A 12,021-nucleotide genomic window follows, 5' to 3' on the forward strand; every position below is an offset into this window, starting at 1 on the left:
TTGCCATATCGGCCCGCACCACCATGTGCGACTCCCACATGTGGAGCGTACATGCTGCAAGCATTTAGGCCCTGACACTGCGGTTTTTCATCTGTGGCGGTACTCCGCAAGGATACCGCCCTTCGATTGTGCCATTCCAGCACTAATTGAAGTGCTAGATTTTCCGGCCTGTTAGGAGACCGCTCCTGCAAAATGTGCGAGGAGATTTTTGCTGGTTGCGAGCTACCCGCCGATTTTCTAGCTGTACGTATTGCCCTTAATCCAAAGGTCACAGTCGACTGTCGGGCTAGAGACGTACGTCCCATCACCGTTCTTAACACTGTTTATAAGTTGGTGGCACGAAGTGTGGCTTCACGTCTTAAACAGGTAATGAATAAGGTACTTTGTCCCACTCAATCATGTGGCGTTTCGAATCAAACCACCTTCACCGCTGCTTCTATATGCCGTGATGCTGTCTTACTCACCCACCGCCGACGCTCGAACCCCGGCTGCAATTGATCCCTAGATTTCGCCGGTGCCTTCGATAGGGTCTCCCATCCTTACCTGCTGGCCGTTATGTCGCGGATGGGTTTCGGGGAGCACTTCATAAGAGTCATCCGGCACTTCTTGGATGGAGCAAATTCCACAATCATTGTGAACGGCTGCAGATCACGACCAATTCCCATCAGACGATCAGTTCGACAAGGGTGTCCCTTGTCAGTGTATTTTATCGCTTTGGACCCCGTGCTGCGTGACATCGGACGAATGGTCGATGGTGTTCCTTTCCCAGGCGTCACCTTCCGCAGTGCGGCATACGCGGATGGTGTAGGTGTGTTTGTAGCAAACGCCAGGGACATCGATTCAGTTCGCCGAGTCCTCCACGTTTATGAACGAGCATCCGGTGCCATGTTAAAAGTCAACAAAATGGTGCTAATCCCACTAGGACCACGATCATTGACCATCGAGCGCCCATGGTTCCGGATTGTAGGGGAACAACGTATCTTGGGTCTTGAGGTGACTGCCTGTCCGCAGCGCATCTTAACACTCACGTGCAGGCGGATTCTCACGCGCATCAGAGGACTTTGCGTGAGTCACACTGATCGACGACTCGACCTCCATCATTGAATCCAACTGATTAATACTTACATCCTATAACGGGCATGGTATGTAGCACAACTCCTTACGCTACCGAAACAAACCAGCAGAGCCATCTCACAAACAGTATATTGCCTGTTGTGGCGGCATGCACTATTCAAAGTTGATGCACAGACTTGTACACTGCCAAAGGTCGATGGTGGCCTTGGACTCATTGACTTTCCCCGCAAATGTGCGGCAATCCTGATTCACCGTATCGCCACTTTGCGTGAGATTGACCCAGGTGGGACAACAGCGGTGCTTTTCGACCGTTATCGCCCACAATCGGCGCGTGAACCAGTATGTTTGACACATATTACATTCCGGATGACGGCAGTCAAGGTCTATTACCTCAATCAAAGTTACGTCCTAACAGTGGCCACCGACAAGGCACGCACATCAAAGCGCCTTTACTAGGCGCTTCGAGAGCCAGCCCACACCACATAAATTGGAGGACAGACGACCATCGGTCATCTGGCACCAAGCTTGGGCTAATATCAACCACCCAGCCCTCCCCACAGAAGTTTCAGCGCTATGGTATCGCGTTGTAAACAATTTAATACCCACTAATCATCGCTTGGCGGCCATCCGCCTATGGCCCTCGGCTGCTTGCGGCCGATGTGGTGACGTAGACACCAGAGAGCATCGTCTCTTATGCCCTCACGTCACAGAAGTGTGGGACCTTGCACGTGTGCTATTAGCGCTGATCGGTGGGACTACACTGGACTATGTGCCAATCGACTGGTTCCTTACCCCTGATATTCAGACCAACCCCCGAAAAGTGGTGTGGCTCTTGGGGCACACCATTTTCACGATCTATGACCTTTGCCTCACCGATGCTGTCTCTTTCATGGACTACCTTTGGAGCCAGCATCGCCTGGCGGAATGTGACCGGAAATATACCATTACTTTTGCAAGATTTCTTAAAGTTGCAATGGTTCATGGTTATCAAAAGGTGGTCCAGGCTGAGTAAGGCACCTCGTATAAGAATTGCCTGAGTGTACCCCTGGATCTTTGTCACTCGGACTTTCAAACTACTCTTGACTTAACCATACCCCAGGTTTGATATTGGCCTTCTGGGCATCACTAGAGTAGACTGCTCTATGATACTGATAATATGGAAATTGGTAACATGGAAATTGTGTGAACGTTGTATGAAAAATTATTTGAAAATTGGAAAACACATAATCTATCTTAGGGGATTATTACTTCGTTAATTCTATGGGCTATGGGATTATCTCGCCAGTTTCGTTTGAGTGTGCTACCGTCGCTGTTTTTTTTTTTGCCTTCATTTCTGTCTTTATTTATTTCTTTCTATTTAGTTTTTAACATCATCACTTGCCTCACACCTGCAGAGGGAAGTGTGTTTCTGAGGAGTGTGTCGTCGCCCCCTGAGGCATAGCAGAGTATGCCTCCGCTTTTATTTTCGGTTTATGGCAATAAGTCTTGCTGCTAACAACACCCTGCTTTACGTGCTGTGTCGACACTAGAGGATGGCGGCATTTTTGGAGAGGAAAAGGTAGGGCTATAGGGGAGGTAGGAGGGAAAAAAAGTGTAGTATCTGTTCTTATCAGCTTAATATCTGATACGTCCTGCATTGCACGACCAGAATATTAAACTCATTTTTGGCTTATGACGGAGTGCTAGGGGCTTGCTCCACCTCTGTCGCGGGTTGGCCCGGCATTGCAGTACCGTCGGGATCGGCCCACCTAAAATTAATTAAAACACAGCCTGAAATGGGTTAACATTCTGCAGTGATCAGATATTCCGCTGGTAGCAAAACTTGTCGTAGTTGTTGATGTGCCCAGTAGTTAGTTGCTTACACACCACGATTTCTTTTAATTAATTTAAAATTATCTTAAGAAATTTTTTTTTTTTTGGTGTTAGCCAGACCGCACTTGCATCCGCATTACGCTAGGCTGGTAATTTATGGTGGCACAGGACAGTGCCTTCGGATGCCTCGTTAGCGTCTCTTATGGTCCTATCGCAGATAATTTTAATAATATTTTTTGGAGTTATAACCTTAGCTCCTCGCGAACGTCGTCGTCGTCGTCGTCGTCGCCGCCGCACGCACGCAGAATACGTGGTACACACGCACACACACATATGCAGTAGGCGGTGGACGATGTAAGCACTCGGCTAGGTGTAGCTCGCGCCAGTATAGCTCGCGCCGGCCTGGCGCTGCTGTGGGGCGGCCTCACGGCTTCTCCACTGGCCTGGCAGCTAGCGGCGTTCAAATGGGAGTCGCAGTTTACTCCTCGACATGGAGGGTGGTACTGGGCTGTTGACGAGTGCTCTCGTATTTTGTCGTTCCCTCCGGCACTTGCCTTTGCGATGTTTTCGACGGTCGCCTGTTGCCATATCGGCCCGCACCACCATGTGTGACTCCCACATGTGGAGCGTACATGCTGCAAGCATTTAGGCCCTGACACTGCGGTTTTTCATCTGTGGCGGTACTCCGCAAGGATACCGCCCTTCGATTGTGCCATTCCAGCACTAATTGAAGTGCTAGATTTTCCGGCCTGTTAGGAGACCGCTCCTGCAAAATGTGCGAGGAGATTTTTGCTGGTTGCGAGCTACCCGCCGATTTTCTAGCTGTACGTATTGCCCTTAATCCAAAGGTCACAGTCGACTGTCGGGCTAGAGACGTATGTCCCATCACCGTTCTTAACACTGTTTATAAGTTGGTGGCACGAAGTGTGGCTTCACGTCTTAAACAGGTAATGAATAAGGTACTTTGTCCCACTCAATCATGTGGCGTTTCGAATCGAACCACCTTCACCGCTGCTTCTATATACCGTGATGCTGTCTTACTCACCGACCGCCGACGCTCGAACCCCGGCTGCAATTGATCCCTAGATTTCGCCGGTGCCTTCGATAGGGTCTCCCATCCTTACCTGCTGGCCGTTATGTCGCGGATGGGTTTCGGGGAGCACTTCATAAGAGTCATCCGGCACTTCTTGGATGGAGCAAATTCCACAATCATTGTGAACGGCTGCAGATCACGACCAATTCCCATCAGACGATCAGTTCGACAAGGGTGTCCCTTGTCAGTGTATTTTATCGCTTTGGACCCCGTGCTGCGTGACATCGGACGAATGGTCGATGGTGTTCCTTTCCCAGGCGTCACCTTCCGCAGTGCGGCATACGCGGATGGTGTAGGTGTGTTTGTAGCAAACGCCAGGGACATCGATTGAGTTCGCCGAGTCCTCCACGTTTATGAACGAGCATCCGGTGCCATGTTAAAAGTCAACAAAATGGTGCTAATCCCACTAGGACCACGATCATTGACCATCGAGCGCCCATGGTTCCGGATTGTAGGGGAACAACGTATCTTGGGTCTTGAGGTGACTGCCTGTCCGCAGCGCATCTTAACACTCACGTGCAGGCGGATTCTCACGCGCATCAGAGGACTTTGCGTGAGTCACACTGATCGACGACTCGACCTCCATCATTGAATCCAACTGATTAATACTTACATCCTATAACGGGCATGGTATGTAGCACAACTCCTTACGCTACCGAAACAAACCAGCAGAGCCATCTCACAAACAGTATATTGCCTGTTGTGGCGGCATGCACTATTCAAAGTTGATGCACAGACTTGTACACTGCCAAAGGTCGATGGTGGCCTTGGACTCATTGACTTTCCCCGCAAATGTGCGGCAATCCTGATTCACCGTATCGCCACTTTGCGTGAGATTGACCCAGGTGGGACAACAGCGGTGCTTTTCGACCGTTATCGCCCACAATCGGCGCGTGAACCAGTATGTTTGAAACATATTACATTCCGGATGACGGCAGTCAAGGTCTATTACCTCAATCAAAGTTACGTCCTAACAGTGGCCACCGACAAGGCACGCACATCAAAGCGCCTTTACTAGGCGCTTCGAGAGCCAGCCCACACCACATAAATTGGAGGACAGACGACCATCGGTCATCTGGCACCAAGCTTGGGCTAATATCAACCACCCAGCCCTCCCCACAGAAGTTTCAGCGCTATGGTATCGCGTTGTAAACAATTTAATACCCACTAATCATCGCTTGGCGGCCATCCGCCTATGGCCCTCGGCTGCTTGCGGCCGATGTGGTGACGTAGACACCAGAGAGCATCGTCTCTTATGCCCTCACGTCACAGAAGTGTGGGACCTTGCACGTGTGCTATTAGCGCTGACCGGTGGGACTACACTGGACTATGTGTCAATCGACTGGTTCCTTACCCCTGATATTCAGACCAACCCCCGAAAACGACATAACGCAGTGGTGTGGCTCTTGGGGCACACCATTTTCACGATCTATGACCTTTGCCTCACCGATGCTGTCTCTTTCATGGACTACCTTTGGAGCCAGCATCGCCTGGCGGAATGTGACCGGAAATATACCATTACTTTTGCAAGATTTCTTAAAGTTGCAATGGTTCATGGTTATCAAAAGGTGGTCCAGGCTGAGTAAGGCACCTCGTATAAGAATTGCCTGAGTGTACCCCTGGATCTTTGTCACTCGGACTTTCAAACTACTCTTGACTTAACCATACCCCAGGTTTGATATTGGCCTTCTGGGCATCACTAGAGTAGACTGCTCTATGATACTGATAATATGGAAATTGGTAACATGGAAATTGTGTGAACGTTGTATGAAAAATTATTGGAAAATTGGAAAACACATAATCTATCTTAGGGGATTATTACTTCGTTAATTCTATGGGCTATGGGATTATCTCGCCAGGTTCGTTTGAGTGTGCTACCGTCGCTGTTTTTTTTTTTTGCCTTCATTTCTGTCTTTATTCATTTCTTTCAATTTAGTTTTTAACATCATCACTTGCCTCACACCTGCAGAGGGAAGTGTGTTTCTGAGGAGTGTGTCGTCGCCCCCTGAGGCATAGCAGAGTATGCCTCCGCTTTTATTTTCGGTTTATGGCAATAAGTCTTGCTGCTAACAACACCCTGCTTTACGTGCTGCGTCGACACTAGAGGATGGCGGCATTTTTGGAGAGGAAAAGGTAGGGCTATAGGGGAGGTAGGAGGGAAAAAAAGTGTAGTATCTGTTCTTATCAGCTTAATATCTGATACGTCCTGCATTGCACGACCAGAATATTAAACTCATTTTTGGCTTATGACGGAGTGCTAGGGGCTTGCTCCACCTCTGTCGCGGGTTGGCCCGGCATTGCAGTACCGTCGGGATCGGCCCACCTAAAATTAATTAAAACACAGCCTGAAATGGGTTAACATTCTGCAGTGATCAGATATTCCGCTGGTAGCAAAACTTGTCGTAGTTGTTGATGTGCCCAGTAGTTAGTTGCTTACACACCACGATTTCTTTTAATTAATTTAAAATTATCTTAAGAATTTTTTTTTTTGGTGTTAGCCAGACCGCACTTGCAGCCGCATTACGCTAGGCTGGTAATTTATGGTGGCACAGGACAGTGCCTTCGGATGCCTCGTTAGCGTCTCTTATGGTCCTATCGCAGATAATTTTAATAATATTTTTTGGAGTTATAACCTTAGCTCCTCGCGAACGTCGTCGTCGTCGTCGTCGTCGTCGTCGTCGTCATCGTCGTCGTCGTCGTCGCCGCCGCCGCACGCACGCAGAATACGTGGTACACACGCACACACACATATGCAGTAGGCGGTGGACGATGTAAGCACTCGGCTAGGTGTAGCTCGCGCCGGCCTGGCGCTGCTGTGGGGCGGCCTCACGGCTTCTCCACTGGCCTTGCAGCTAGCGGCGTTCAAATGGGAGTCGCAGTTTACTCCTCGACATGGAGGGTGGTACTGGGCTGTTGACGAGTGCTCTCGTATTTTGTCGTTCCCTCCGGCACTTGCCTTTGCGATGTTTTCGACGGTCGCCTGTTGCCATATCGGCCCGCACCACCATGTGTGACTCCCACATGTGGAGCGTACATGCTGCAAGCATTTAGGCCCTGACACTGCGGTTTTTCATCTGTGGCGGTACTCCGCAAGGATACCGCCCTTCGATTGTGCCATTCCAGCACTAACTGAAGTGCTAGATTTTCCGGCCTGTTAGGAGACCGCTCCTGCAAAATGTGCGAGGAGATTTTTGCTGGTTGCGAGCTACCCGCCGATTTTCTAGCTGTACGTATTGCCCTTAATCCAAAGGTCACAGTCGACTGTCGGGCTAGAGACGTACGTCCCATCACCGTTCTTAACACTGTTTATAAGTTGGTGGCACGAAGTGTGGCTTCACGTCTTAAACAGGTAATGAATAAGGTACTTTGTCCCACTCAATCATGTGGCGTTTCGAATCGAACCACCTTCACCGCTGCTTCTATATACCGTGATGCTGTCTTACTCACCCACCGCCGACGCTCGAACCCCGGCTGCAATTGATCGCTAGATTTCGCCGGTGCCTTCGATAGGGTCTCCCATCCTTACCTGCTGGCCGTTATGTCGCGGATGGGTTTCGGGGAGCACTTCATAAGAGTCATCCGGCACTTCTTGGATGGAGCAAATTCCACAATCATTGTGAACGGCTGCAGATCACGACCAATTCCCATCGGACGATCAGTTCGACAAGGGTGTCCCTTGTCAGTGTATTTTATCGCTTTGGACCCCGTGCTGCGTGACATCGGACGAATGGTCGATGGTGTTCCTTTCCCAGGCGTCACCTTCCGCAGTGCGGCATACGCGGATGGTGTAGGTGTGTTTGTAGCAAACGCCAGGGACATCGATTCAGTTCGCCGAGTCCTCCACGTTTATGAACGAGCATCCGGTGCCATGTTAAAAGTCAACAAAATGGTGCTAATCCCACTAGGACCACGATCATTGACCATCGAGCGCCCATGGTTCCGGATTGTAGGGGAACAACGTATCTTGGGTCTTGAGGTGACTGCCTGTCCGCAGCGCATCTTAACACTCACGTGCAGGCGGATTCTCACGCGCATCAGAGGACTTTGCGTGAGTCACACTGATCGACGACTCGACCTCCATCATTGAATCCAACTGATTAATACTTACATCCTATAACGGGCATGGTATGTAGCACAACTCTTTACGCTACCGAAACAAACCAGCAGAGCCATCTCACAAACAGTATATTGCCTGTTGTGGCGGCATGCACTATTCAAAGTTGATGCACAGACTTGTACACTGCCAAAGGTCGATGGTGGCCTTGGACTCATTGACTTTCCCCGCAAATGTGCGGCAATCCTGATTCACCGTATCGCCACTTTGCGTGAGATTGACCCAGGTGGGACAACAGCGGTGCTTTTCGACCGTTATCGCCCACAATCGGCGCGTGAACCAGTATGTTTGACACATATTACATTCCGGATGACGGCAGTCAAGGTCTATTACCTCAATCAAAGTTACGTCCTAACAGTGGCCACCGACAAGGCACGCACATCAAAGCGCCTTTACTAGGCGCTTCGAGAGCCAGCCCACACTACATAAATTGGAGGACAGACGACCATCGGTCATCTGGCACCAAGCTTGGGCTAATATCAACCACCCAGCCCTCCCCACAGAAGTTTCAGCGCTATGGTATCGCGTTGTAAACAATTTAATACCCACTAATCATCGCTTGGCGGCCATCCGCCTATGGCCCTCGGCTGCTTGCGGCCGATGTGGTGACGTAGACACCAGAGAGCATCGTCTCTTATGCCCTCACGTCACAGAAGTGTGGGACCTTGCACGTGTGCTATTAGCGCTGACCGGTGGGACTACACTGGACTATGTGCCAATCGACTGGTTCCTTACCCCTGATATTCAGACCAACCCCCGAAAACGACATAACGCAGTGGTGTGGCTCTTGGGGCACACCATTTTCACGATCTATGACCTTTGCCTCACCGATGCTGTCTCTTTCATGGACTACCTTTGGAGCCAGCATCGCCTGGCGGAATGTGACCGGAAATATACCATTACTTTTGCAAGATTTCTTAAAGTTGCAATGGTTCATGGTTATCAAAAGGTGGTCCAGGCTGAGTAAGGCACCTCGTATAAGAATTGCCTGAGTGTACCCCTGGATCTTTGTCACTCGGACTTTCAAACTACTCTTGACTTAACCATACCCCAGGTTTGATATTGGCCTTCTGGGCATCACTAGAGTAGACTGCTCTATGATACTGATAATATGGAAATTGGTAACATGGAAATTGTGTGAACGTTGTATGAAAAATTATTGGAAAATTGGAAAACACATAATCTATCTTAGGGGATTATTACTTCGTTAATTCTATGGGCTATGGGATTATCTCGCCAGTTTCGTTTGAGTGTGCTACCGTCGCTGTTTTTTTTTTTTTGCCTTCATTTCTGTCTTTATTCATTTCTTTCAATTTAGTTTTTAACATCATCACTTGCCTCACACCTGCAGAGGGAAGTGTGTTTCTGAGGAGTGTGTCGTCGCCCCCTGAGGCATAGCAGAGTATGCCTCCGCTTTTATTTTCGGTTTATGGCAATAAGTCTTGCTGCTAACAACACCCTGCTTTACGTGCTGCGTCGACACTAGAGGATGGCGGCATTTTTGGAGAGGAAAAGGTAGGGCTATAGGGGAGGTAGGAGGGAAAAAAAGTGTAGTATCTGTTCTTATCAGCTTAATATCTGATACGTCCTGCATTGCACGACCAGAATATTAAACTCATTTTTGGCTTATGACGGAGTGCTAGGGGCTTGCTCCACCTCTGTCGCGGGTTGGCCCGGCATTGCAGTACCGTCGGGATCGGCCCACCTAAAATTAATTAAAACACAGCCTGAAATGGGTTAACATTCTGCAGTGATCAGATATTCCGCTGGTAGCAAAACTTGTCGTAGTTGTTGATGTGCCCAGTAGTTAGTTGCTTACACACCACGATTTCTTTTAATTAATTTAAAATTATCTTAAGATTTTTTTTTTTTTTTTGGTGTTAGCCAGACCGCACTTGCAGCCGCATTACGCTAGGCTGGTAATTTATGGTGGCACAGGACAGTGCCTTCGGATGCCTCGTTAGCGTCTCTTATGGTCCTATCGCAGATAATTTTAATAATATTTTTTGGAGTTATAACCTTAGCTCCTCGCGAACGTCGTCGTCGTCGTCGTCGTCGTCGTCGTCGTCATCGTCGTCGTCGTCGTCGTCGTCGCCGCCGCCGCACGCACGCAGAATACGTGGTACACACGCACACACACATATGCAGTAGGCGGTGGACGATGTAAGCACTCGGCTAGGTGTAGCTCGCGCCGGCCTGGCGCTGCTGTGGGGCGGCCTCACGGCTTCTCCACTGGCCTTGCAGCTAGCGGCGTTCAAATGGGAGTCGCAGTTTACTCCTCGACATGGAGGGTGGTACTGGGCTGTTGACGAGTGCTCTCGTATTTTGTCGTTCCCTCCGGCACTTGCCTTTGCGATGTTTTCGACGGTCGCCTGTTGCCATATCGGCCCGCACCACCATGTGTGACTCCCACATGTGGAGCGTACATGCTGCAAGCATTTAGGCCCTGACACTGCGGTTTTTCATCTGTGGCGGTACTCCGCAAGGATACCGCCCTTCGATTGTGCCATTCCAGCACTAACTGAAGTGCTAGATTTTCCGGCCTGTTAGGAGACCGCTCCTGCAAAATGTGCGAGGAGATTTTTGCTGGTTGCGAGCTACCCGCCGATTTTCTAGCTGTACGTATTGCCCTTAATCCAAAGGTCACAGTCGACTGTCGGGCTAGAGACGTACGTCCCATCACCGTTCTTAACACTGTTTATAAGTTGGTGGCACGAAGTGTGGCTTCACGTCTTAAACAGGTAATGAATAAGGTACTTTGTCCCACTCAATCATGTGGCGTTTCGAATCGAACCACCTTCACCGCTGCTTCTATATACCGTGATGCTGTCTTACTCACCCACCGCCGACGCTCGAACCCCGGCTGCAATTGATCGCTAGATTTCGCCGGTGCCTTCGATAGGGTCTCCCATCCTTACCTGCTGGCCGTTATGTCGCGGATGGGTTTCGGGGAGCACTTCATAAGAGTCATCCGGCACTTCTTGGATGGAGCAAATTCCACAATCATTGTGAACGGCTGCAGATCACGACCAATTCCCATCGGACGATCAGTTCGACAAGGGTGTCCCTTGTCAGTGTATTTTATCGCTTTGGACCCCGTGCTGCGTGACATCGGACGAATGGTCGATGGTGTTCCTTTCCCAGGCGTCACCTTCCGCAGTGCGGCATACGCGGATGGTGTAGGTGTGTTTGTAGCAAACGCCAGGGACATCGATTCAGTTCGCCGAGTCCTCCACGTTTATGAACGAGCATCCGGTGCCATGTTAAAAGTCAACAAAATGGTGCTAATCCCACTAGGACCACGATCATTGACCATCGAGCGCCCATGGTTCCGGATTGTAGGGGAACAACGTATCTTGGGTCTTGAGGTGACTGCCTGTCCGCAGCGCATCTTAACACTCACGTGCAGGCGGATTCTCACGCGCATCAGAGGACTTTGCGTGAGTCACACTGATCGACGACTCGACCTCCATCATTGAATCCAACTGATTAATACTTACATCCTATAACGGGCATGGTATGTAGCACAACTCTTTACGCTACCGAAACAAACCAGCAGAGCCATCTCACAAACAGTATATTGCCTGTTGTGGCGGCATGCACTATTCAAAGTTGATGCACAGACTTGTACACTGCCAAAGGTCGATGGTGGCCTTGGACTCATTGACTTTCCCCGCAAATGTGCGGCAATCCTGATTCACCGTATCGCCACTTTGCGTGAGATTGACCCAGGTGGGACAACAGCGGTGCTTTTCGACCGTTATCGCCCACAATCGGCGCGTGAACCAGTATGTTTGACACATATTACATTCCGGATGACGGCAGTCAAGGTCTATTACCTCAATCAAAGTTACGTCCTAACAGTGGCCACCGACAAGGCACGCACATCAAAGCGCCTTTACTAGGCGCTTCGAGAGCCAGCCCACAC

At 49.8% G+C, this 12,021-nt stretch overlaps 3 pseudogenes; all 3 read left to right on the forward strand.

The window, feature by feature from the left end:
* The first annotated feature begins 2,614 nt into the window (after nt 1-2,614).
* Nucleotides 2,615-2,827, forward strand: LOC126421339 (U2 spliceosomal RNA; annotated as a pseudogene).
* Nucleotides 2,828-6,094: 3,267 nt separating this feature from the next.
* Nucleotides 6,095-6,307, forward strand: LOC126421350 (U2 spliceosomal RNA; annotated as a pseudogene).
* Nucleotides 6,308-9,590: 3,283 nt separating this feature from the next.
* Nucleotides 9,591-9,803, forward strand: LOC126421361 (U2 spliceosomal RNA; annotated as a pseudogene).
* The last annotated feature ends 2,218 nt before the right edge of the window (nt 9,804-12,021 follow it).

Source organism: Schistocerca serialis, chromosome 1 (assembly GCF_023864345.2).
Source record: "Schistocerca serialis cubense isolate TAMUIC-IGC-003099 chromosome 1, iqSchSeri2.2, whole genome shotgun sequence".
NCBI classification, from domain to species: domain Eukaryota; kingdom Metazoa; phylum Arthropoda; class Insecta; order Orthoptera; family Acrididae; genus Schistocerca; species Schistocerca serialis.